We start from the raw sequence: 24,201 nt of genomic DNA on the forward strand, positions 1-24,201 counted from the left end.
TTTTCTGGCCCACATTACGATTGTCTGGTAAAATGCTGCCCACTTTACAATTAATTTACAGTGAAACGCTGCCCCATTACGATTATTTGGCACCTATTGGGGGGGGGGGGGCCCATCCAAATATTCGCAGGGGGGCCCAGTGATTTCTAGTTACGCCCCTGCCCCCGAGTATAGGTAGCCAGGCATAGTATAGGTAGCCAGGCATAGGTGCCCCAGTATAGGTTAGCCAGGTAGGTGCCTCCAGTATATGTAGCCGGTATAGTTGCCCGCAGTATAGGTTAGATAGGCAGGTGCCCCAGGTATAGGTTAGATAGGTAGGTGCTCCCAGTACAGGTTAGCTAGGTGGGTGCCCCTAATATAGGGAGTCAGAATAGTTGCCCCCAGCATAGGTTAGATAGGTAGGTTCCTCCAATATAGGTAGCCAGTATAGTTGCCACCAGTATAGGCTAGGTAGGTAGGTGCCCCCAATACAGGTTAGATAGGTAGGGGCCCTCCAGTATAGGTTAGTAGGGTAGGTGCCCCCCAGTGTGGTTAGATTAGGTAGGTGCCCCCCAGTGTGGTTAGATTAGGTAGGTGCCCCCTAATATAGGTTAGATTAGGTAGGTGCCCCCCAGTGTGGTTAGATTAGGTAGGTGCCCACTAGTATAGGTTAGATTAGGTAGGTGCCCCCCAGTGTGGTTAGATTAGGTGGGTGCCCCCTAGTGTGGTTAGATTAGGTAGGTGCCCCCCAGTATATGTTAGATAGGTAGCTGCCCCCCAGTATGGAGGGGGGAGTCAGCCGCGGGGAGGGCAGCCCAACCTCTCCCTCCCTTCCTCTCTGCGGACCGCCCTTCGTGCTCCCCCCTCCGAGTGTGACTGCTGGGAAGCGCGGTGTACAGAGCGCAACTCACCTCCCTGGTTCCAATCGCCGCTGGTCTCCTCTTCTGTCTTCTCCTCATAGCCGCTGATACACACGCTGCTTCCGGCTAAACAGGAAGCAACGTGTGTATCAGCGGCTATGAAGAGAAGAGGAGACCAGCGGCGATTGGAACCAGGGAGGTGAGTTGCGCTCTGTATGGCTGTGTAGAGTGAAGTCATTGGCAATGCGGCACATTCAGTTGAACATAAACACTTTCAAAATGCAATAAATTTGTAATGACACAATTCTGGTCGCTGCAAATTATTAGCAGCCATACTGAACACTTATATTTGAAAAATCTAGAAAATATATAGGATTTCTGGTATTTACGTTTAAAAAAGCCTCTGCATAAAAAACGTCATATGGAATATTTTGCCCTTGATCCACCTCCGCCCATGCACTTTGCAGCCACAATTTCTTTAAGAAAGGTGTACAAAGATGCCTTGAAGGTTTCAGAAGTCAATGGGCAGCACAGTCGCATAGTGGTTAGCATCTCGCCTCCCAGCCAGGTCATCATCTGTAAGGAGTTTGTATGTTCTCCCCATGTCTGCATGGGTTTCCTCTGGGTACTCCGGTTTCCTCCCACATCCCAAAAAACATACAGATAAGTTTATTGGCTTCCCCCTAAATTGGCCCTAGACTAGGATACGTGCACTACATAATACATACATACACATATGACTATGGTAGGGATTAGATGGTGAGCCCCTCTGATGGACAGTTAGTTACAAAACTATATACTCTGTACAGCGCTGCGTAATATGTTAGTGCTATATAAATAAATTAGACTTGCAGCAAACAATCGGTAACATTCACGGTAACTTTGCGAATGCTTCATGAACACCAAGTCGCGATGTTCGACCATCGCTATTGGCACATAAGTAAATAAACTGGCTAACATCTTTGTATAGGTCCTTTCTAGCGACTACTTTTGAAAACCGCAAAGGAAACTTTGAAAATTCCCCATGAGGAGCTGGTCTATTCCAAAACCTGTCAGTAAGAGCCTCAGAGCTGTCAGATGAATAAGACAGACTGTAAGCGACAGCTACATAGGAAAAAAGTGATATACAGTGCATTTTACTCTGGGACAGATGTTCCTCTTATAATTATGTATACACAAGAATTTGACTCTTAAAAGAAAGTACATATTCTGACATTGCTGCAGAATCCAGTATAACAATTCAGCTGAAGGCGCTGGCTTGTATCCTCTCTCTCCCCAGCATTTAAAATGTACAGAGCACATGCCTACTGCGGACAAAAATACATATATAAAGAAGCATTCCTGTTTCCAGAGGGTAGTCAAGGGACCAATGATTTAACAACAAGATTTCATCTTCTCCAACCACGCCTGATATATAATTTATTTCCCTTTGAATATAATTATTTGCATTCCCTCTGCTTTCACTACAAGCCTTTCCTGAGCGCTCTGACTGCATAACAAACACTCAGCGGCAGCAGCTTTCACGGGTTAAAAGCTCAGTTGACTGGAACAAATACACCTGCTGAAATAGATATTGTGTTTGTTTTGTACACGGTATACTAACAAACATCTCAATAATATTGTTTAGTATTGAAGTACAGTCATAGCATTATAATTTGGGAGACCTGGATTACCCACAAGACAAACACAGGCAGGAGCTTAGGGCCTGATGGGTGTCCAGGGACCTGTGTGTGATCTCCTCTGTTCACCTGACCCTACCTCACCTGGCCAAGATGCCATCAGGGAGAGCCAACGTATCAGGATCCTGTTGATCTCAGCACTGGTGATCGTCGATACAGGCACTCCTAAGGCGTGGAGTCTAAGTGAGCACGTGTCTTCTCTAGTGCACCCTGCAAGGGATGATGGGCCGTCAACCCTAAAGGGTGGTGGACTTCTTTGCTGCCTGGTGCTCACCAGATCATGACCAATAGGACTACCCCACAAGAGATGATGAGAAGAACAGGAGGGGTCTTCCAACTGTTAGGGAAGGGGAATAAGTACAGGAGGGAAAGGACCGGCGTGGCAGGTCTGGAGTGACAGGATTTGATGGACAGAGCGGATGTGATAGGACTGACTGACAGGGCTGACGTGACAGAACTGAACTGACAGGACTGACGTGACAGAACTGAACTGACAGGACTGACGTGACAGAACTGAACTGACAGGACTGACGTGACAGAACTGAACTGACAGGACTGACATGACAGAACTGAACTGACAGGACTGACATGACAGAACTGAACTGACAGAACTGAACTGACAGAACTGAACTGACAGAACTGAACTGACAGAACTGAACTGACAGCTGATGTGACAGAAACGATGTTGAGAAAATCAGCTCATTCAGCTCTGTTCACAGAACTTCCCAAACTTGACTGATTTATTGCCTAATTAATAAAAATAGCCTTTCAGCACATTTACAAGCAAAATAATCACTCAAAGTAAGTTGTTCCAAATTAACTTCATTTCAATATTACTTTTCTTGCCTTAATTATATTACATTTTTGCTTATTGGGAGCTTAATAAAGTAACATACATAAGGTGAAAATAGAGGCAAACAGGTGAAAAAGCTTTATGAATCACGCCCATTGTGTCCTTTATGTCTGATACAGATTGAGCCAAAATTTACTTAAATGTGAGATGGAAAAGATTGAGGCTGGCAAAAGGGGCATAACTAGAAATCAATGGGCCCCCCTGCAAACAATTGGATGCCCCTCCCCTCGGCACGCTCAGGGCCGTTCTGGGTGGCCAGAGGCAGGGGCGTAGCAATAGGGGGTGCAGAGGTAGCAACCATATCGGGGTCCTTGGGCCAGAGGGGCCCCGAAGGGCCCTCCCTTAACTACAGAATTAGCTCTCTATTGGTCCTATGCTCATAATAATGACTTCTGTAGATACTTTGAATAGTGGTAATCATTAACAAACTGTTCCCCATCCCCTTCTTGCACCTCTGACACTGTAGTTGCCATTGGCAGATTTTGGAGGGCCGTCAAAATTGTTATGTATAGAGTGCTTGGGGGGCCCCATTGTAAAACTTGCATCGGGGCCCACAGCTCCTTAGCTACGCCACTGGCCAGAGGGTTCGCTTCATGAAGGGAGAGCTTGGCCATACATCAGCGGGGAGGAGGGGACAGTTATCCTCCCCCTCACGTCAGGCTCTCCCCTCAGTGCTCCCCTCCAGCATCTACCAGAAGCCGCAGAAAGTGCAGGAACACATACCTCTATCCACCGCGGAAGTCCGATCTCTAAGTGCCTCACACTATTTCCTGTTCAAACAGGAAGTAGCGTCAGACATTTAAAGAGAAGAATCTCCGACGGTGGAACGCATGAAGGTATGTGTTCCTGCCCGCCGCCTGCTGCCACTGATTGATGCTGGAGAGGAGTGCTGAGGGGAGAGCCCAAGGTGAGGGAGGGAGGCTGTCCCCCCTCCCCACCAATGTGTGTCCATGCTCTCTCCTCTTGCTGCAACCCCTCCAGCCCCCCAAAATGGCCCTGAACGGCCCCACACGGGTGCAGGGGCTGCAACCCCTATTGTTACACCCATGGCTGGCAACATGATTACGTTTATGTAACTAAAGGGCAATATTCCTCCACCAAAAAAGTCCTCTTCATCCAATCTGTTTGTTTCTGGAAAGGGGTTGGCAAACGTGGGGCCCAGCGTGTAGACACCTTAGACAAGTGCAGGTCTTCATGAATAATTTTCTGCATGCTACCATAACTGAAGCCAGTTTCATTCATAATCATAATCTTCCAGGATTCTCCACTGTGGCCACATTTCCCCAAGAATGGTCTTCCAGGTCTTGGATTGTCTGTGAAGGACATGTGACCACCTTGGAAAAACCTTTTCCACCTCACAATAATGTCATAAGATGGGCAATCGTTTCCATAAACTGCCATCATCTCGTCATGAATTTGTCGGGCACTATTACCCTTTAAATGCAGGCACTTTATCCCGCTGCCAGCCTCAATTTCTTTCCATCTCACAGTTCAGGCACAATCTGTAAAATAAATAAAGGATACAATGAGCTGATTTTTTTCAACATCATGCACTTATGGTATATTGATGAAATTTTGTCAGTGTCATCATTATTCCCTAACTTCCAGGAGATAATTAAAACTTTACAATACCCCCTCGTACTACTGTCGAAGGCGTAGGGCCGAAATCCGGATCGGGATATATATTTTAATATATGCAATAAATCAAGAATCCGTCCATAAGTGTATTCATGTGCGCAGTTAACCAACTTTGGGCACAGTCTGCACTATTAGGTTGTCCCCTCTGTGTTCCCTTACTCAGGAAATAGCCGACACACGCCTGGTAAGCATTTGGAATACAGGCGGTGACGTCACTACCGGCGGATGCGGAAAGAGACGGATCCGGCGTTCTCGCGTGAGCTTTGAGCCTTGCTGCGCCTGAGGGATTTTCCCCCACTCCGGGACGGACTGGATCGTAGTAAAGAAGAAGTCTTCTGCATTGGGGTAGTACTTTGACATACCCCATAGAGGTACTGTGCTCAGAAGTTTATTATGCGACCGGCCCCCATTGTATTTGGGGAGAAGCATTACGGTCGCTGTGTATGACTTTTTGGTAAAATGTATTTGTATTTGTGAGACTCTGCTTTGGACCATATTGATCTTTTCTCTGAGCACCAGGTGCTCTAGTTTTTAGCATATTTCCTTTTCAGGGGATTGAGGACTGGCCCTGAGTACACATGGGCTGCTCATCTGTTTGCCAGTGCACTACTGCTCTTTTATATTTTATACCCCCTCGTACGTTGCCTTGGGTCCTATTTCAATAATTCTTCCTTCAGTTACTCTCACAGACTACCTCAAACCCACTTTATAGTTACTTCTGAAACTCTAAAACATTAGGGTTAGGTGACTTCACCATCTGGCTAGTCGAGCCTTGGAACCAAAGTAACCACGCCTATTCCACACAACCACTGCCTACAAGAACCTCATGCCACACTTAAAGAAACCTGCATCACTCCTATATTGCCACAACTCACACCGTAATCACCCTAGTCCCATAATCACAACCATGCTTCCTGGTCAACTAAAATCAAAGGAGGAGGCCTTGGTCTAAAACAGACACACCTCCCCTTAAACCACTGACAAAGGGACAGCATCAATGGAAAGAGCACCATGTCTCCTTCCCAGATGTCACTGGGCTGCTGCAATGACACAAACCTAACGGAAGCCAGAGCACATCATCATATTTATTCCAAGGAGTACAAGTGGAGTTTTTGGCAGAACCGGTTCTAGACTTTTTGATGTCTGAGGCAAACTTATGAGGATGCCCCCCCCCCCCCCTATTGGAATGATCGCACAGCATCCAACAATTTGCACCGCACGTTAAAGCTGCTGTGAAACCCCCAAAAAACACCCTCAGTATAGGTAGGTAGCCAGGGAATAGGTGCCCCCAGTGTTGGTAGCTAGGTACAGTAACCCCAGTATAGGTTAGCCAGGTACAGTTGTCCCCAATATAGGTTAGCCAGGCACTCTCTTTAATTCCTGTTTATGCCTGGTGCTGCCCCCAGACTTCTGCCACCTGAGGAAGTTGCCTCACTTGGCATGGGCGGACTAGGCCTGGGTTTTGGGGAGGAAGGGGGCAAGTTTTATATTAGTTAGACAGTTAGGTGGAAGGTCATGGTAAGAAATCTTTTGAATTGGTTTTAAGGACAACTAACCTTACAGGGATATGGAGGCTGCCAAATGTATTTCCTTTTAAACAACACCTGTCACACACCTGAAACATGCATGAGGCAAATAAAGCCCAACTTGAATTAAACATCTGATCTGCAAGCTTGCCCAGGGTCTACAGCTAAAAGTATTGGAGGTAGCAGATCAGCCAGGCAATGTCCATTGTTTAAAAGGAAACAAATATGTCAGCCTCCATATCCCCCTAAGGTCAGTTGTCCTTTAAATTTAAAACGTTTTATAATCCAAAATTAGCCAACTTACAGAGGCTTTCCCTAATCAGTTTTTACATAGTTTCAATACAATGCTTTAGAACCTGCAGGCGGCTGCCTGTTGTGCCTGTATATTGTCTTCGGGTAGTCCGAGTCACACACCTGCATCAAGCATGCAACCAGGGGAATACCTGCGTAATTTAGCGCCTATGGCAAACACTGAAATGGCACCCCCCACCGGTAAGAGCCCCCTACCCCTCTAAAAACAGCATCTTTTCTCATGTACACTTTTTATGGTTGCCTTTGTTTTGTGGCTCGGGATATTGCCAAAACTACGTCTTTGTAAATATGTATCCTTATAACTTCTCTACTCTATTGTAACAATAAGCTTCCCCTCGATTAAAACTTAACCTCCCACTCAGAGGTCACTCTTGGGGGGGCCAGAAGACTAATTAAACCTTGATGCTTCTTATGGTCAGGAGCGTTTTATAGTACGAAAAATATGGTAGAGGACAAAAACCAGGGGGAAAATATATATACTAAACCTGGTGCATCCATGGTGAAGGGGCATCTTGTGGATTAAGCCCCCTTTGTACCTCATGCCCCCTTGTACCCCCTGTGTCCGCCTCTGTCCTTGTTGTCTTCTCTATGCCCCTTTGTGTCCCCCGTGTCCTCTGCATGGACACACTAAAGAGAGTCCACAACATTGCGGCAGGTTGGAGGTTCGCACTGGCAGGTGTTCACAAGTAAGGTACTCCCTGCATTATAAAATGAGTAAAATGAGCAATAAAATTACTTTTCTCTTATGTTGTTGTCACTTACAGTAGTAAAAATCTAACATTACCGACAGGTTTTGGACTAGCCCATCTCCTCATGGGGGATTCTCACTGTTTTCTTTATTTTCAAAAGCACTTAGTAAATGGCAGTTGCTCCATGATCCAACTGCACAAAAAAAAAGGGTGTACGGTGAGCACGGAGGCTGGCCAGCATCTTTTTATAAATCTTTTTCAAGGAGTGTCTTTAGAATAAAGGCCATGCGAAGAATCCCCCATGAAGAGATGGACTAGCCCAAAACCGGTCAGTTGTGTTTCTACTACCTACTGTAAGTGACAGCAACATAGGAGAAAAGTCATTTATGGCTCATTTTACTCTGGAAGAACCGTACTTCTTATCTGTATGCGTTTATATGTATGCGTTTGACAAATGCAAATCAAAACAAAAAACTCATAACTACATACAATACATTTTTTTACAAGGCGTCTTGAAAAAAGAAAAAAAAGTCTATAAGTTCTTGCGCTGGGTCTGTCGCCATGTTAGCGGCACAGAGTGGTAGGAGGGATGTTTGCGTTCTTTTGTTTCTTCTGGCATAAACACAGAATAACCATGTGTTCGGGGAACGGCTTGATCTCTTAACATAATAAAAGTAGAGTGCCTTGGTGCTGTGGGGAGAGGGCATGTCGTCTTCCCACTTCCCACTACTGTGACCAATGAGCAGGAAGAGCCTCCTCAATTAGCTCAAGGTTGTAGAAAATACCGAATATCTGTCCCAGATATTGTTACAGCTTGCTGTCATTGATTTATGAACGTAGCATAAAGAGGACTCCAGGAAGCAGCGTGGTCGGGAAAAAAAAAATCTAGCATATAAAAATGAAAAAAGGGGAAAAAAAAATCAGCCTTTCTTGCTCATCACAAAGGCAATTTACTAGACTCGCGGCACAAATATAAACTACGGATGTAAAAGAGGGAAAAGTACAGTAATTTAATGTGTTCAGGTATAATATCTAATTGTAAAACAAGAGAGATGTTTCAGTTATTTTTACATCTCACATGCATTAATATGTTTTATTGCATGACCTTATTTTTTGTTTGTTTTGATATCTGTATTCCCCGCGTTGTGTCTTTTTTACTCTCTTTTATGGTAGCACACCATTACCGGCGTGTGACCGAGCACTTTTGTTGTTTTTCCTATATCGGAAAACATGATGCACTCTCTTACCGAGCCGACTTGCTGCATTGTAAAACCTCCTTTAACCGCGGAGTCTACAAATGCAATCACTCTCGTAGAAATGGAAGTATTAGATATTATGCAAATGTATGCAAATCAGGCTTTTTGATTAAGGAAGAGGAGAGCTAAGTAACTTTTTTTTTCCTTCCAAAGTACACCTTTCACTACAACAAAACTTTTCAAACAAAACAGCAGATGTCCTGATTACCATTGCTAAAAATAACTCTGTAGCTGATTAACTTTATTTCAATATTACTTTTCTTACCTTAATTATATATTTTTGCTCTTTGGGGGGCTTAAAAATGTAACATAGATAAGGTGGAAACAGAGGAAAACAGGTGAAAGAGCCTTGTGAATCATGCCCAATCTGCTCATAGTAGTCAGCAGGGATGGGCTCAAATTCGAATTCGGGTGAATCCGGATAGTTGCTATCCAGATTTCACCCAGTTACCTGTGCGGGGGGGGGGGGGGGTGTCAAGCTTACCTATCTTACGTCTTCTTCGGTCTGTCCCTCGGCGCCTCCCACGATGCGCTCCACGCGCGGCACATCAGTACAAACACTTCCTCATTCAACCCAGAAGGGGGAAGTGTTTGTAATCACGTGACCGCCGCGTGGAGCGCATCGTGGGAGGTGTCGAGGGACGGACCGAAGAAGACGTCAGACAGGTAAGCTTGACCCCTCCCCCCCGCACAGGTAACTGGGTGAAATCCGGATAGCAACTATCCGGATTAACCTGAATTCGAATTTGAGCCCATCCCTGGTAGTCAGTATGTCTGTTGACCCTCATACTACACGGAGGTGGCAAAATTGGTTAGTAATTGGCCAACCATAATTAGAAGTGTGTACCAGGCTTTAGTCTACTCATACTAAGCCCCTTCATGGACAAGCCATTTCACTCCTCAGTGAGGAGAACAAATCTTATCGTTTTGCACAATTAACATCTTAACCTCCTGGGGGATACAATTATATCGCCCAGGAGGTGGCGCAGCACTATTTTTTAATTTTTTTTATTTTTTAAATCATGTAGCGAGCCCAGAGCTCGCTACATGATAACCGCTGTGCAGCGGCATCCCCCCGCCCCCTCCGATCGCCTCCGGCAATCAAAGCAAACAGGAAATCCCGTTCAGAACGGGATTTCCTGTTTGGCTTCCCCCGTCGCCATGGCGACGATCGGGATGACGTCATCGACGTCAACGACGTCGTGACGTCAGAGGGAGTCCCGATCCACCCCTCAGCGCTGCCTGGCACTGATTGGCCAGGCTGCGTACGGGGTCTTGGGGGGGGGAGCGGCGCGGCACGGTGGGTAGCGGCGAATCAGCGCGGAGCGGCGGCGATCGGTATATACACGCAGCTAGCAAAGTGCTAGCTGCGTGCAACAAAAAAAAAAAAAAAAATTATGCAAATCGGCCCACCAGGGCCTAAGAAATCCTCTGTGGCGGCTTACCCCGAGCTCAGCTCGGGATTATCCCCCAGAGGGTTAACTAGTGATGGTCAAGTAGATGCAAATAACTTAAAGTTGATGCAAACGTATGCAAATTGATGCAGCTTGAAAATGAACCAATCAAATCCTGCTAAGGTAAAATTCGATTGGTTAATTTTCAAGCTGCATAGATGTGCATACAATTTGCATAAATTTGCATCAACTCAATGTTATTTGCATTCACTTGACCGTCACTTATCTTAACACCTTTGTGTATTAATCAAAAAGTTGGGCGTTTTTTTCTGGAGACCAACCAGACTATCTTTTGCACAGTGACTTTAAAGAGACACTGAAGCGAGAATAATTCTCGCTTCAGAGCTCATAGTTAGCAGGGGCACGTGTGCCCCTGCTAAAACGCCGCTATCCCGTGGCTAAATGGGTCCCTTCACCCCCAGGGCTAACGGCTGCAGCCCTGCCTCCAGTCGCGTCTATCAGCGGCGCATCGCCGCCTCTCCCCCCCCCTCTCAGTGAAGGAAGACAGAGGGGCGGGGGAGAGGCGGAGATACGCACTGACAGACGCGCGTGGGGCAGGGCTGCGGCGGTTAGCCCTGCCTTAATCCGGAAGAGATCCCCGGCTGCACGGAGGGGATTTCGGGGGGGTAAGGGACCCCCGTTTAGCCGCGGGATAGCAGCGTTTTAGCAGGGGCACACATGCCCCTGCTAACTATGAGCTCTGAAGCGAGATTTATTCTCACTTCAGAGTCTCTTTAAGGTGCACGATGTCCAAAAATGCACAGCTTGGCATGTATTCTTACGATGGTCCAATGCACCGTGGAAGCAATACGCACACTGTGAGCAGTCTGAGCAATTCGAGCTTGTGTTGTAATGCACTGCAAAGCAAATAGTGCGAACGTCCCCTTTATGTCAGTTATGGAGGCACTCTATACATGGGGCGTAACAATAGACCCTGCAAGGGATGCTGCCGCAGGGGGGTCCAGAAGGCCCCGTCCTGAGAGACTGACAACTAAGGAAAGAAAAAGCTTTCTGCTCTCTGCACAAGTGTTCTAATGACTGCATCTGCTCAGCCACTGATAAGGAATCATGCAAAGTTTTGCAGACAAAGATTTGTAGACAGTCCATACTCACTGTGCAGCAGGCACATCTGTACAGCACCCCGCCCCCAACCTCTATACACCTCTCCGAGTGCTCAGTACTGTACTGATGTTGGAGAAAGCTGCAGAGCCAATTCTGCTACATCAGAGATGGACAAAGTGAGCGCAATAAGCTGAGCAGTTTGGCGGTAGAGGGCTCCATCCAAAGTTTCGCAGGGGGCCAGTGATTTCTAGTTACACCCCTGACTCTATATATAAATTTGGGGGGGGGGGGGGTGAAGTGCACCAAACTGTCTTTACTGTTTTGCAATAACGCGAGCATGTTGCCCAATTTGATCAGAGCCCCATTGCACATCACTGTTAACCACTTCAGCCTTCAGTGTCATTTCACCTTATGAATCCAAGCAACTTTCACCTCCCATTTATTCCATTTGCCAATAACTTTATCACTACTTATCACAATAAAATGATCTACATCTTGTTTTTCTGCCACCATTTAGGCTTTCTTTGGGTGGTACATTTTGCTAAGAATTATTTTATTATAAATCCATTTTAACAGGAAGATTAAGAAAAACATTTAAAAAATCATTTCTTCTCACTTTTCAGCCGTTAGAGTTTTAAAATAATACATGCTACCATAATTAAAACCCAAATATTTTATTTTCCTATTTGTCCTGGTTATTACACCATTTAAATTATGTCCCTATCACAATGTATGGCGCCGATATTTTATTTGGAAATAAAGTTTTGTTCAGTTTTGCATCCATCACTTATTACAAGCACATCATTTAAAAAATAACAGTTATATACTTTACTACATACATATTAACAAAGTTCAGTACCTAAGGTAACTATTTATGTAATTTTTTATTGTATATTTTATTTTTTATTTTTTTCTTTCAAAAAAAATTATGTGTAACTATCGGGCAGAGTTGGAGGTAAGGGGCTAATTTTAAAAGTAAAAAAAAAAAAGTAATTATCTGGAAATGTTTATTACCAGATGTAATTTTACTATTTGGCCACAAGATGTCCTTGCAGCTCCCTTCTAAATGCGTAGTATTACTATGCAATACGGAAGTGATGCCAGGATGAGACAGTAGGGGCTTTGTGAAAGACGGAGCAATCTCTTTGAAGGTGTATTTCATACGGGGACTTAGATCAATGAATGGGAAGTTTGCTCCTATTCATTGATCTCTAGGCTAATGGAAGGCGGCAGGAGCGCGCACAGGAGCACACGCGCTCGCGCGCCCCAGGCAGCGGCAGCAGTGTAACCTATCTTGATTGCACAAAGAGGAAAAGAAACCCTGGTATAAATCAACGGCACCACCATTAATCATACAAAAAAGTTTTATTGAATACTAAACACATATAAAAACATTTAAAACCAAAGAGTCCACAATACAATCATGTGGAAAATACATATAGAAAGTCTCAAATGCCTCACCTCCAAAGTACAATGATAAGCCCTAAATGCTGCTGTAAACAGCCATCTCGGTTCATATGAACCCAGAATGGACTGATGGGACCTGAGTCCTGATGTCAATCATAGAATAGCTGCCAATAATTAAAGTGCTATTGGTTCAAACAAGTGCCAGAAATAAGAAAATCAGTGCATAGTATCAAGAAAAATATGCTCATGAGCATGTGAGCTAAATATAAAACAGCCAAGAGGTAGTGAGGCCTGAGGGAGGCACAGCAAACGCTCCACACATGGCGTGGTCCACGTGACCACTTCGTCAGGAGTGATGCATTGTGGGTAAGAGGGGTTTAAATACGAGCGTTTTTTTCTGAAGTACTGATTGGGCCAAGAGTAAACAGACAGCTGTGGCTGGAGTGCGGTGAAAGCCGTGCTCACTAGCCGTCCATGTAATCAAAGGAAGAGGGTTGGGCCCATGCCGAAAGGCACCGGAAGTGCGTCATGACAGGAAATATACAAAACCACGCTGCTCCGGCGTGCGAGAACCAGAACTATGGTGGCCGCTAAGGGTAAAAATAGTTCAAAAAGCATTCTATAGTAGACACATAGCCTGAAGTTAAACAGGGAGCAGAATCGCTGCTCGTATTTTAAAGGAGCTATGAGCAAACAGGCTGGGAATAACTCCTGCTAGAGAGGGAGGGACATGCCTAAATATCAAAATATCATTTTTTTACATCTACTCATTTTATTAGGAAAGACAGGCAATGCAACAATGTTGGAGACACACAAAGAGTCAATTAATAAAGTATAAAATTAATAATCCTGATGGAAGGACACACACAAAGAGTGTCCATCACAAACAAAAGGATCATATTAGAAATGAATATAATTAATAATCATAATAGGGGGGCACAATAAGTGTCCATTGCAAACTGTAAGGGGCGTATTCTACAACGTCCATGTCCTTTACATACGAAGCAGAGACCCCTATTAAGACCATGCAGGTTCTATTCATTGAACTTGAGCAAGCAATCCCAGAGGGGCAGATACAGGTCCTCTTCTGACCAGCAGAGGGCTGTAAGAAGACCTATCTTTAGGATTAAGTGGTTAAAGCAAACCGGAAGCGAAAAAAACCTTATGAACTAATAAATTGTATGTGTAGTATGGATAATGAATAGAACATTAGTAGCAAAGAAAAGTCATTTTATTTTCAGTTATACAGCTTTTTTTTTATGGCAGTGCATCATTCTGTCATATTTGCAGTTTACAAACCACACTCTGGGCCATATCCTATTACAGAACTCAACAGGGCTAAGCACTGGCGAGTTTTAAAATTAAGTGATGGTTGCTTCGCCTAATCTTATGGCATCCTCCCCCTTGGCAGTCTTTTCATGCCTCCGGGAGGAAATGACTCCCGGGAGACACAGGCGTTAGCTTACACCTGCAAAGAGCAGGTCTATACCAGGTGATGCACATCATCTGCGCTGCATCTGGGGGTCTCATCTAATAGGAGACCCCCAAAGCTTCCCGCTGGGCCACCACACATTCCCGAAGCCCCCCACGCCAGGTTCCACTAGCAATGTACACACCGCAGGAGGTTTTGAGGCAGTATGTAAATTGCTAGGGGTGCCCGATGCAGCTATGTCGGGGGCTTCGGCAATGTGTGGCAGCCCAAGGGGGAGCTCTTGGGGTGTCCTTATTAAAGGAGACCCCCATATTCTGTGGTGGAAGATGTTCAGCGAGTGTGCGCGCATGTGTGGAGAGCGAGGCCGTGGTGCTAAAGGACAGCACTAGAGATGTCCCAAACGGTTCGTAAGCGGGTTCGCGTTCCCATCAAATTGTGAACTTTTTGCGAGTTCGACCTGCCCCCTATACTACATCATTGAGCTAAACTTTGACCCTCTGCATCACAGTCATCAGACAAATGGCAGCCAATCAGGCTGCATTCTCTTCTTCAGACCCCCCTCCCCCTTATATAAGGCAGCAGCGTCAGCTATGTTCTCACTCTGTGTGCTGCTGAAGTGCTGTTTCAGTGAGAGAAGGGAGAGAGGTTGCTGCAGACATAAGGAAAGCTTAGTAGGCTCTAAAGCACCACTAAAACAGCTCTTTTGAGAGCTACTGTTTTTTTTTTTTTTTTTTGGGTGTGTGGCCCACTGACACTGCATATACAGCCCTGTCTGTCGCAGCTGGTTTTTGCGAATTGCTATACTGTGCCAGGCCCAGCACATTCAGTGCCTAGTGTGACTGCTGCACATTGTATTATAATACCAGTCACTGCATAACTTTCACTGCACCTGTGTGACCGCACGCTGTTTTTATAGCAGTCACTGCATACCTTTCACTGCATCTGTGTGACCGCACGCTGTTTTATATACCAGTCACTGCATACCTTTCACTGCATCTGTGTGACCACACGCTGTTTTATATACCAGTCACTGCATACCTTTCACTGCACCTGTGTGACTGCACATTGTATTATACCAGCAGTCAGTGTATACCTTTCACTGCATCTGTGTGACTGCACATTGCGTTATACCAGCAGTCAGTGCATACCTTTCACTTCATCCCCCCCAATATGGACAAAACAACAGGCAGAGGCAGAGCCAGAGGCAGGCCACCCGACAGGTCTGTTCGAGGTCGTGCTGTCGTGATTTTGTGTGGCCCTCAACCAAAGTAAAGTGTTCAGAAGAAGGCACATGCCATCTACCCCCAATATTGTCAGGATGTAGTTGACTATTTAACACAGAACAACTCAGCTTCCTCACGGAAGCGTGACATATTTTCCTCCTCCTGCTCTGATTCTGGCACCCCACTTAACACTCCGTCGGCAGCCATCACCAAAGTGCCATCATCCCAGGGCTCAGCGGTGTGCACATTTTTTTGTCTGTCTGCCTCAGATGAGAGCCATCTGTACTCTTTGCCACCGAAAATGAAGCCGTGGAAAGACCAAGACCCGCATAGGGACAACTACCTTACGAAAGCACATGATGAAAAAGCACAAGCTGCCGGATGACCACCTGAGGAAAAGCAGCACACAAAAGCAAAGCCCCACAGCACAGTGGAAGATACCAGGCCGCAATTATTTCTCAAAAAAGGCGATACCCAAACTGTACCGTGATGTTGAAAGGCAAGGGGTGTCATCTCTGGCACACAGCGTTGGGTCAAGGGTGCATCTAACCACGGATGCCTGGTCTGCAAAGCAGTTAGGCCTGCCCGAAGACTAAGTCAGTCCCCACACACAGCATCTCTGCCTGCACACCGTGTGACTGCCTGCCCCAAGAAGAAGTCGGACCCCACACAGCATCTCTTCCTGCATGCCGTGTGACTGCCTGCCCCAAGACTGAGTCGGTCCCCACACAGCATCTCTTCCTGCAGGCTGCTTGACTGCCTTATCCGCCACCACCATGGGCCTGCCATGAGAGCGGCCCGAAACGCCTGTGCGTCATCCAAGGCATACCCACATGTGGATTTTAATCTGATGTATTTTATCTGAAGATCATTTAATAAAAATCTGTTTTAGATGGTGCGAATCTGATGGAGTTAATAGACTGGTAACTTGTGACTCCAAAGGCGATTCCTGCACATCGACTGAACCATTGGTGCTGATGCAATTACGTTTATGATTCTCCGCCACCACCAACAGGGTCCAGGACTCCAGGTGGAGTCCTGAATTTTTAAGGCCGCTGCTTGCAGCGGCCACTATAATAATTTTTCTGGTGCGTGTACATGCCTGCCTAATTTTTCTGACTGCCCTGCAGCAGCAACAACAAAACAAAAGGCATGTACACGTGTCAATTCTCCTTCGTGATTGTTACCTTGCCACGGTGAAGGGGCTTGCGTATCACAATGAAGCAATGACTGGCTATATAAGTGTGTTGGGAGGCACACCTGACCCAAGAAGAAAATAAAGTCATTGCTTCATTGTGGACAGACCAAATTCGATCAGCTGGACACTCAGTCACTGTTGTTCTGTCATTGAGCTACCTCAGCCCAAACATATGGGCTTGAAAACCGCCATCGCCTGCGCTGTCGCCATGGTGCGCACCAGTCCAGCACGGCCATCACTACACAAACAGCTGTTTGCGGTGCATTACACAGTGAGTTTGGTCTGTCAATGTGAAGAAGTACACTAATTACACTCCCTGATTGATGTATACACATTCAAGATGTGTTCAAGCACTTTAGGCCTCCAATTTAGGAATGCAATGCGATTTCTGTCCTTTAGGGATTATAACCCTGCTCTGCGTCAAATCCGTAATTTTCCCTGGGACTTTTGGCGTGTATCCCACTCCGCCATGCCCCCCTCCAGGTGTTAGGCCCGGTTCACACTTGCGTTTTTTTTCGGACCGGATCCGGAAAGTATACTGTACAAACGGAACGGACGAGATTGGATCCAATGATAACCTATGGGTTTGTTCGTACACAGCCGTCCATCCAGGGCCGGATTACCGACCAGGCAACAAAAGCAGTCACTTGGGGCCCCATTTAGAGTCAAAGGGGCCTCATCAGCACATAAACCAGCCCTTTGCCATCCTGTCAGCGGTGGCTGGATGGTATAATGGTTAAAGGGACTCTTAGCAGTGCAGTAACTATGGAAAGATGCATATCATTTTATTGCTCTCTTTCTCCTCTTTCCAATGATATATAAACCGCCACCCTATGCCTTTTAGTTTTTTGCTATTTTTGCGATCGAAATCGCGGCCACTGCATCTTTCCATAGTTACATTGTATTACACAGGACGACTTTTCTCCAAAGTCGGCAGCTCGATTCAGCACAATGCAATGAAATATAAGGAACCCGGGGGGATATAATTACAAACATCATGCTGGTAGGTGTGAGGATGTAATTAATTAGTTGTGGGTATACTTAAAGGCATACCCACAGGCAATACCCACAGGCACTGCTCGGAGTCCCTTTAAGGGCTCTGCCTCTGACACAGGAGACCAGGGTTTGAATCTCGGCTCTGTCTGTTCAGTAAGCCAGCACCTATTCAGTTGGAGACCTTAGGCAAGTCTCTCTAACACTGCTACTGCCTATAGGGTGCGTCCTAGTGGCTGCAGCTCTGACGCTTTGAGTCCGCCAGGAGAAAAGCGCAATATAAATGTTATTTGTCTTGTCTTGTCAAATGATGCTGTGCGCTGCTGATTGTCTTTAGAGCCAGGCTCTCCTCCTAGGTCCCCTTCCTGCTACTGTGCGCTCTGCCGCTGCCCACCCCTCCCTCCCTTCCCACAGAGAACCACAGCTGCAGCATGAATGATAGCAGCAGATGGCAAATGCTCACTCACCTATCCATGATCCAAGCGATAGAGATCCCGTCATCTGAAACCCATCTGTCTCTTCTACAGTGCAGCCGCTCGCTCGGAAGTAGGAAGTAGTAATAGTAGTAGTAACAGAGCGGCAGCACTCTAGAGGAGACAGATGGGCTCCGGATGACGGGACCTCTATTGCTTGGATCGCAAGAGGCGAATGTGAGGCATCTGGTGCTGTCATTCTCCCCCGCTGCGGCTGCCTTCTCTGCTGGACTATCGTATTCACTGGGATGGAGGCTGCATGGTGGCTGTCTAGTTTGGGATGAAATCGGTTGTTCGGTGGTGGGGGTGGTTATGTAATTCTATCTGGGGAACGGCTTCCGGTTTGGCGGGGTCCAGAGCTTTCTGCTATTGCCAGGCTGGAGATGCAGGGGGAAAGTGCTGCTGCTGCTGTGATATCTGGCACCCTCTTCACAGGGGTGCCCCAGCCTCTGAGTGCAAATGTCCCAGCCATTCATCTCTCACTCTGCATTTTGCCGCTGCTATTCCCTGCATTGTGCACCCACAGAGGAAAGCGGGCTGTTGCCCATAGCAACCAGTAGCTCGGCTGCCCCGGTGTGTGCGGCATGTTGCTGTGCAGCTGCATCTTCTGATTCTATTACGACATGATGGGGGGGCCCAAATCAGTTACTTTGCTTAGGGCCCCATTTAGCCTTAATCCGGCTCTGCGTCCATCCCACCAGATACGTTTCCTTCTGGATTTTACGTTCCGGCGGCCGGTCCGGAAAAATGCTGCAGACCCAATTTTTCCTGAACGTTGTGCCCTGCGGAACTGATCCGGAAGGTTTTGCAGCTCAATAGGAACAAATGGAAAACGAAAGTTGACGACACACTGCCTATAAAAAAGGGGTTGGGGTGGGGTGTTTAGGTATGGATGAAGGGGTTGTGGGGGTGGGTTGTTTAGGTACAGGGGTATGGACATCCGGCAGTAGCTGTAGAACTTTTCTGGGTGTCGTCTCAGGTCCCGGTACAGCGTCTGCAACTGTCCCTTCCTCTGTCTTTTCATTAGTAGAGGGCGCACCCACCATCTCCTGCGAGTAGCACACTTACGTCCCACATAGTAGTAGGTAAATATCAGGAATGATGCTATTCCCAGCCAGAAGCTGTATAAATACACTGGATCCATGGTCCACACAGCAGTCTCTGTCTCCAACGATAATGTCCACACAGCAGGCTCTCTCCAACAATGACCACAGTGCATTTCCACACCTTCCAGACTCCAGGTATATATCTCTTTAAAAAATGGAAACTGATCTAAAACGTATGCAGAGCATATGAAAAACCGGATACAAACGGAACAGAAACTGAACGGACCCGGAAGGGAGCCGGACCGGAATGGACCGGCACGGACTTCAACGGATCCGTTTCAACTGACAGTTTGGGCTGCAAACGCAAGTGTGAACCGGGTCTTAGACCCCTTGAAACATCTTTTCCATCACTTTTGTGGCCAGAATTAGTGTTTGTAGTTTTGAAAGTTTGCCTGCCCATTGAAGTCTATTACGGTTCACGATGTTCGCCGGTTCGCAAACTTTTTCACAAGTTTGTATTTGCAAACCAAAATACGCGGGTTTGCGACATCTCTAGACGGCACCACAGGGTAAAAGCTTCGCTCCCCACTGCCTGGCAAAAGGGAGCATTGCTCAGGCTTTCACCTAAATAATTATCCCGAACGATCGGCCATCGCGCAAAGGAAATCACCAACTGGATTTGCCGATAATCCTCGCTCGATGGCAAAGCGATAAGGAGCTTGCTATCACCTAAAATAGAATATGGACTTCTGTTTTTTAAACTAAAGAGAGCAGACCTAATGACCTTTTGAACTTTTCTGCAGTAAAACCTTATCTCAACCGGTCTCTCACTGTTTCTTGGTTGTTCATTTGATTCAGAAAACAGGATTGTGTTAGACCCAAGTCGGGTCGAAGAGCTTGAAGATCTTTTGCATAGATAACAACTGCAGCTTAACTCTTCCTGTACTGGAAAACAATATGAGACTCTTCTTTGCGACTAACGTTGCTAATGCTACTAATTTCTTAGCTGATCTACACATACAAGCCATTATCTCATAAGTTTATTTTCACTAATGCTTTGCTTTAAACAACAGTAGAGTAACTAAGAAACGTTATATATATTGGTAAGGGAATTCAATTGGTAATGTCATTAAAGGGAATCTGAAGTGAAAATAAACTTCTGATATAATGATTAGTATGTGTAGTACTGCTAAGAAATAAAACATTAGTAGCAAAGATATGAGTGTCATATTGTTTCCAGTACAGGAAGGGTTAAGAAGCTCTCTGACCAAGCATGACTACAGTGCTGTTTTCTGAAGCACTTATCTCAACCTGTCTCAACCTGTATGTTTAAGGTTTTACTGCTGGAAAGTTCAAAGGGTCATTAACTCTGCTCTGTTTCATAGTTTAAAATACAGAGTGTAGTTTGTAAACTGCAAATATTAGAAAATGATGAAATGTTATTAAAAAAAAAGTCTATATAACTGAAAATAAAAATAGGAGACCCTTTTCTTTGCTACTAATGTTCTATGAGTTATCCGTACTATGCATACAATTCATTATATCAGTAGTTCTTTTTTCACTTCAGTGTCACTTTAAATGGGAATTAAATACACACACATCACACAAGAGAAAGGATTTATAAATTAGAAAGGTCATAGCTGGGCCTTGTAGTGCCTCCTAATTACTCGATAGCTTTTAGAACAAGCGAGGGAAATATTAGTGGGAGGATAAAATACATTCTTGCCGATGAATCCTCGTTAAAAACTTTGTGCCGGCAGAGGAAGAATTACGCCGTGAAAAATGAGCGTTTAGCGGAGGAAGATCCACCTGCTGTCACCGCGCTTATTAATTTCCAGTAATGCCCCGCGCTTTTGATCCATTTAACGACACCTTCTACCTTCCACAGGTGAGGACGCCTCTGGAGGGAAGCCGGCGTCGTGACATTACCCCCTCTGCTGGGACTTCCCGGCACTCACCAATGTATATGTTTTCCCTCTTTGCTAATCTGCATTCAGTCAGTTTGTGATATGTAAGCTGTTTAGGTTCAATGGTGTTCCGCGAAGCCCCGGCTTATTGGGGACTGAGAATTTTCTCAAGGGTAAAACGCACGGCTCTACATCAAAGCCTGATTGAGCAGAAAATATGTGCTAATGCTCACAGCGGTGCTCTATTATAATATAAGCATGCTTGTAAATATTCACCACGTGTTATCCTACCCATTTGAACCAGGAATATTGCGGGGGGTCAAAGGTCACCCCTAATGCTCTCTCCAGAGGCAGCGGTTTTGAATATAACCAAATGGGATAATAGTGAGGGAGGCCCCAGTGGGAGCCCGCGTAGCACATTATAACGAATTGTGCTGAGAGTTTTAAGAGGTTTTTTTTCCCTCCCTTCCCCTCCTTTCTCTCTCCTTTTTTTAAAAAACAACAAAGATGGCAAAGAGATGACTCCCGAGCAATCATTATTAATGGAACGACATGCCTAATGTTAAGGACGGTAGCCTCGCCGCAATAAATCTTATGGCACTGCCATTACAAGGCCTGACATTGCCGGCGGAAGCTGGGCTAGAAACATAACATGGCAGGTGGAACGCTCCTCAGTCTCTAATGGATATTATGAGGTTGTCATTTCCCTTTATGTATGGCGCGCCGGCGTGTTATCGCAAAGCCGTACCACTCAGAGAATTGTAAACTCGCAATCCTTCCTTGACCTAGAGGGGCTTACAAGCTTATTCGTAAACCGCAAGCGGAACTCTGCGTTCACTGGGGCCAGGTAGGCTGTAAAACTCTTGCGCGCCGCTGCTCATCAGAGGATCCTCCAGTAAGTCAAAGGGGCCAAGGCCTGACAGACGGCAAGAGGAAGAGATCAGTGGAGAGTTTTGAATAAAATGAACTTTATAGACAGGCGTCAAAAGTAAATATCTCTCTACAAAGAAGCTGACCCCATTACTCTCCTTCAAAACAGAATCCTAAGCTAGCTCTATCCATAAAATACCTACATCACCTTCTGAGACCATGGTCAGTTCTGCTGGTGGTCATGTTCCACACTGATACCTCTAGTTTTATTGTTGCAGATGCTGGTTAGTGTTTTCACGTTACTTTCATATATTCGTGTTCAGTGAGTAGATAGCGAAAATGGCTTTGGTGAATATTGAAACTCAGCGTCTTTCACACCAAAATTGCATATTGCTAACTCAAACATGTATTGCATTACGCATTTTACATATTCCACTATGCAGGTCTCAATCAAAACGCAGGAAAAATGCAGCAGAACTACAATAGAGATGGCCCGAACGGTTCGCCGGAGAACTTGTTCGTGCGGACTTAGCTGATTTGAGTTTGTGGAGAACCGCGACCACTTAGCGAGTTTGACCCACCCCCTATACTACATCATTGGGTTTAACTTTGACCCTCTACATCACAGTCAGCAGACACATGGCAGCCAATCAGGCTGCACTCCCTCCTGGAGCCCCCCCCCCCCTCCATCTTATAAAAGGCAGCAGTGTCGGCCAGGTTCTCACTCACTGTGTGCTGCTGTATTAGTGAGAGAAGGGAGAGACATTGGAGAGATAGAGAAAGCGATAGTTAGGAGGTCTGTTAGCTTGCTCCTTGCTGATATTTGTTGGTGAAAAGCACCCCAAAACTGCTATTTTGAGAGCTAATGTTCTACTGATGTGTTTTTGTGTGTGTGTGTGTGCCACTGACACTGCATATACAGCCCTGTCTGTCACAGCTGGCCCTTGCTAATTGCTGTACTGTGCCAGGCCCAGTACATTCAGTGCATACCTTTCACTGCCTCTGTGTGACTACACAATTGTATTATAGCAGCAGTCAGTTCATATCTTTTTCCTGCACAATTGCATTATAGCAGCAGTCACTGCATACCTTTTCCCTGCACCTGTGTGACTGCACAATTGTATTATAGCAGCAGTCACTGCATACCTTTTCCCTACACCTGTGTGACTGCACAATTGTATTATAGCAACAGTCAGTGCATACCTTTTCACTGCACCTGTGTAACTGCACATTGTATACCAGCAGTCACTGCATACCTTTTCACTGCACCTGTGTGACAGCACAATTGTATTATAGCGGCAGTCAGTGCATATCTTTTCACTGCACCTGTATTATACTACCAGCAGTCCGGTCAAAAAAGAGTTCAGTATCTCACCTTTATCAAAATGAATGAGGCATGGATCCCAGGGGGCTACTGCCTGCCCCAAGACTAAGGCCACATACACACATCAGACCATAGTCTTTTGAAAATGAAAGATCACAGACCAATCTTACCACCCTTCATGTAGTATGAGAGCCATACTCTACACAGTCTTTTCTATGGAGCTGAACTCCCCATCAGACAGAAATCTTTGCAAGATGCTGCACACACAGATGCTGTACAGACACAAAAGATCAGTATCTGCAAAAGATCTGTTCCTGCCAAAAATCCATTCCTGCAAATTGCAATGATAGTCTATGAGATCTGCAGATCATCATACACACATGATTTAACTGACATTCATCTGCAGATCTGAAAATCCATCCTGGTGGATCTGATCTGCAGATGAATGTCAGTTAAATCATGTGTGTATGATGATCTGCAGATCTCATAGACTATCATTGCAATTTGCAGGAATGGATTTTTGGCAGGAACAGATCTTTTGCAGATACTGATCTTTTGTGTCTGTACAGCATCTGTGTGTGCAGCATATTGCAAAGATTTCTGTCTGATGGGGAGTTCAGCTCCATAGAAAAGACTGTGTAGAGTATGGCTCTTATACTACAGGAAGGGTGGTAAGATTGGTCTGTGATCTTTCATTTTCCAAAGACTATGGTCTGATGTCTGTATGTGGCCTAAGTCAGTCCCCACACAGCATGTCTTCCTGCAGGCCGCATGACTGCCTTCTCCGCCACCACCAACAGGGTCCAGGACTCCAGGTGGATTCTTAAATTTTTATGGCCGCTGCTGCTAGCAAACATATATACATATACAATAATAATTTTTCTGGTGCGTGTACATGCCTAATTTTTTCTGGCTGCACTGCGGCTGCAACAACAAAACAAAAAGGCATGTATATGTGTCAATTCCCCTTTGTGATCGTTACCTTGCCGCGGTGAAGGGGCTTGCGTATTACAATGAAGC

This window comes from Hyperolius riggenbachi, chromosome 10, assembly GCF_040937935.1.
Source record: "Hyperolius riggenbachi isolate aHypRig1 chromosome 10, aHypRig1.pri, whole genome shotgun sequence".
NCBI classification, from domain to species: domain Eukaryota; kingdom Metazoa; phylum Chordata; class Amphibia; order Anura; family Hyperoliidae; genus Hyperolius; species Hyperolius riggenbachi.